At 33.8% G+C, this 4,093-nt stretch overlaps 1 non-coding gene across 1 annotated transcript; it reads left to right on the top strand.

Moving 5' to 3' along the window:
* Positions 1-1,843: 1,843 nt before the first annotated feature.
* On the top strand, positions 1,844-1,951 carry LOC148580568 (small nucleolar RNA R71). Its single transcript, XR_015899575.1, has one exon. It is a non-coding gene; the product is annotated as a small nucleolar RNA R71 (small nucleolar RNA).
* Positions 1,952-4,093: the final 2,142 nt, after the last annotated feature.

The following is a 4,093-nucleotide window of genomic DNA, read 5'->3' on the forward strand; positions in this document are numbered from 1 at the left end:
GTCAAGCGAATCAAGATTTGGTTGAGTGTTTTGTAATTTGCAGAAATTAAATTGCATGGAAGTAAAGGGAACAGGAAATTAAAGTGCTGAATCTTAAAGAACAAGAAATTAAATAGCAGAAACTTAGAGTGCAAGAAATGTAAATTGCGGAATCTTAAAGTGCAAGAAATGTAAATGGCTCGAAATGTAAAAGGGATTGGGAGTTGGATTTGCAGAAATTAAACAAGAAAAAGTAAATTTGCATCAAACAGAAGAGTAAAAGGTGTTTGGGATTGAACCGGATATGAAGCAGAAGAGTAAATGAACATAGAAAGCAGTAAACAGAGAAATGAAATGGGAAATTCAGATCTCAGGACCCAGAGACTAGAAAACCAAGTCTAGATCCAACAAGAACAATTGCAAGGAAATTGTAAATTGCAAAGAAAGTAGATGAAGAGCAATTAACAGAAATTAAATTCAATTAACAGTAAAGAAACAGAGAGATCCAAGGATGAGATTGAAACAGAATTTCTTCAATTCTCCAACCCAAGATCCAAGACAATTGTAATTGAAATTGAAAGCAATAAAACTGAGAGGAAGAGAAGTGAATTCTCCTTCCCCAAGACAAAGAAATTAAAGATCACTCAATATCAAAAGCTCTCCGAAAACTATTATGAAAATTCCAAAAGAAAGCTCTCCGAAGAACTTGAATTCTATCCTATTTATACACTTTCTTCAAATGATCTTCAAGCCTTGAGTTGGGCCTTTGCTCTTGGTGGAATTGGGTTGAAAGAGGCCTTGGTTGATTGCTTTTGAAGTTTGGAGAAGAACCAAAGTGAACCAATTGAACCGGGTTGGAGTTTTGCAAAAGTTGGACCAAAAGTTTGAGCCAAAGTTAGGGGTCTAACTTTGGCTCCAACTTTTCATATCAGCTAGCACAATTTGCTGATATCAACGTTGGTGCCAACGTTAGGGGTCTAACTTTGACCCTAACGTTGGCCTTGCCTAGTGTGCTTGTGGCGCCAACGTTAGCCTCCAAGTTAGGGGTCTAACGTTGGCGCAAACTTTTGCTCCTCTCCCTTGTATTTCATGTGCCAACGTTAGCCTCCAAGTTAGGGGGCTAACGTTGGCGCAAACTTTTGGTACCCAGGGGAGAAATTCATGTGCCAACGTTAGCCTCAAAGTTAGGGGGCTAACGTTGGCACAAACTTTTGGTGCCCAGGGGAGGAATTCATGTGCCAACGTTAGCCTCAAAGTTAGGGGGCTAAAGTTGGCGCAAACTTTTGGAGCCCAGGGGAAAATTTTCAAGTTCCAACGTTAGCCTCCAAGTTAGGGGGCTAACTTTTCAACCAAAAGTTTGTGCAAAAGTTTGATGCTAACTTTAGGTCCAGCTTTTTGCTTCCTGGTTCAATTTCACTTATTCCATTGTCCTCTCTTCACTCCTAGCCATTCCTTCTTGCTTCAACCTTTCTCCAAGCTTTCTTCACCTATCATTAATCAACCAAACACATCAAAGCTATGTTCAAAATCATGAGATATTCATTCTTTCATAATATGCAACAAATATAGCATAAAACCTCATGAAATGGCATGAATTCATATATGGTTGATTCAATCAAGGGAAACATGAAAATCTACTCAATTAGCTTGCTTGTAGCTCAAGAAAGTGCATAATCTTAATGAAAACAAAAGAAAAAGACTAGTTAAAATAGGCTAGGATGACTTGTCATCACATGTCAATGAGTTCTTGAGCTTCTGCAGGCGTTTTCTTTAGGTGAATGGATCCACCTGCAGAAGTATCCAATGACATCTTTGATAACTCAGATAAACCATCATAGAATATATCCAGGATGGTCCATTCTGAAAGCATGTCAGAAGGACACTTTTTGGTCAACTGTTTGTATCTTTCCCAAGCTTCATAGAGGGATTCACCATCTTTTTGTTTGAAGATTTGAACATCCATTCTAAGCTTGCTCAGCTTTTGAGGAGGAAAGAACTTGGCTAAGAAAGCCGTGACCAGCTTATCCCAAGAGTTCAGGCTGTCTTTGGGTTGAGAGTCCAACCATATTCTAACTCTGTCTCTTATAGCAAAAGGGAAAAGCATGAGCCTGTAGACTTCAGGATCTACTCTATTAGTCTTAACAGTATCACAGATCTGCAAGAATTTAGTTAAGAACTGAAAAGGATCTTCAGATGGAAGTCCATGAAACTTGCAGTTCTGCTGCATCAGAGAAACTAGCTGAGGTTTCAACTCAAAATTGTTTGCTCCAATGGCAGGAGTGGAGATACTTCTTCCATGTAAATTGGAATTAGGTACAGTAAAGTCACCAAGCATTCTCCTTGCATTATTGTTGTTGGGTTCGGCTGCCATCTCCTTTACTTGTTCGAAATTTTCAATAAGGTTGTCTCTGGATTGTTGTAATTTAGCTTCTCTTAGTTTCCTCTTCAGAGTCCTTCCAGGTTCTGGATCAGTTTCAACAAGAATGCCTTTTTCCTTGTTCCTGCTCATAAGAAAGAGAAGAAAACAAGAAAAGAAGAGGAATCCTCTATGTCACAGTAAAGAGGTTCCTTATTGTTGGTAGAAGAAAAGAAGAAGAGAAAAATCTGAACTCAGAAAGAGAGAGAGAGGGTTCAGATTTTTGGTGGGTGAGGGAGAGATGTTAGTAGATGAATAAATAAATAGAATAGGATGAGAGAGGAAAATTTCGAAAATAATTTTTGAAAAAGGGTTAGTAATTTTCGAAAATTAATTTTGAAAAGGGTTAGTAGTTTTTCGAAAATTCAAATAAAAAATAAAATAATTAGTTTAATTAAAAAGAAATTTTGAAAAAGAGGGAGATATTTTCAAAAATTAGAGAGAGAGGGAGAGTTAGTTAGGTGGTTTTGAAAAAGATAAGAAACAAACAAAAAGTTAGTTAGTTAGTTGAAACAAATTTTGAAAATCAATTTTGAAAAGATAAGAAGATAGAAAGTTAGAAAAGATATTTAAAAATCATATTTTGAAGAAGATAAGATAAGGAAGATATTTTTGAAAAGATATGATAGAAATTAGTTTTGAAAAAGATTTGATTTTTAAAATCACAATTAATGACTTGATTCACAAGAAATCACAAGATATGATTCTAAAACTTAAAGTTTGAATCTTTCTTAACAAGCAAGTAACAAACTTGAAATTTTTGAATCAAAACATTAATTGTTATTGTTATTTTCTAAAATTTGATATAAAAATAAGAAAAAGATTTTTGAAAAATATTTTTGGAATTTTCGAAAATAACTAAGAAATTTGAAAAAGATTTGATTTTTGAAAAAGATTTTGAAAAAGATAAGATTTTCAAATTGAAAATTTGATTTGACTCATAAGAAACAACTTGATTTTAAAAATTTTTGAAAAGGTCAATTCAAATTTTCGAATTTGATGAGAGAAAAAGGAAAGATATTATTTTTTTTTTTTTTGATTTTTGAAATTTTTTTATGATGAGAGAGAAAAACATGAAAATTATGCAATGCATGAATTTTTTTAGATCAAAACAATGAATGCATGCAAGAATGCTATGAATGTCAAGATGAACACCAAGAACACTATGAAGATCATGATGAACATCAAGAACATATTTTTGAAAAATTTTTTATGCAAGGAAAACATGCAAGACACCAAACTTAGAATTCTTTAATGCTTAGACACTAAGAATTCAAGAATGCATATGAAAAACAAGAAAAGACACAAAACATGCAAATGCAAAGATCAAACAAGAAGACTTACCAAGAACAACTTGAAGATCATGAAGAACACCATGAATGCATGAAATTTTCGAAAAAATGCAAGATGCACATGCAATTGATACCAAACTTATAACATGACACATGACTCAAACAAGAAACACAAAATATTTTTGATTTTTATGATTTTATGATTTTTTTTTGTTTTTATTTTATATTTTTTTCAAAAATCATTTGAAAAAGAAAAATAAGGATTCCAAAATTTTTAATATGAATTCCAGGAATCTTGCCATGTTAGTCTAAAGCTCCAATCAAAGGGTCAGGCATGGCTTAATAGCCAGCCAAGCTTTAGTATGTAACTCAGACATGACACGTCTAACATGCCCTACAATCGTAA

This window comes from Arachis ipaensis, chromosome B10, assembly GCF_059453495.1.
Source record: "Arachis ipaensis isolate K30076 ecotype BB chromosome B10, ASM5945349v1, whole genome shotgun sequence".
NCBI lineage: Eukaryota > Viridiplantae > Streptophyta > Magnoliopsida > Fabales > Fabaceae > Arachis > Arachis ipaensis.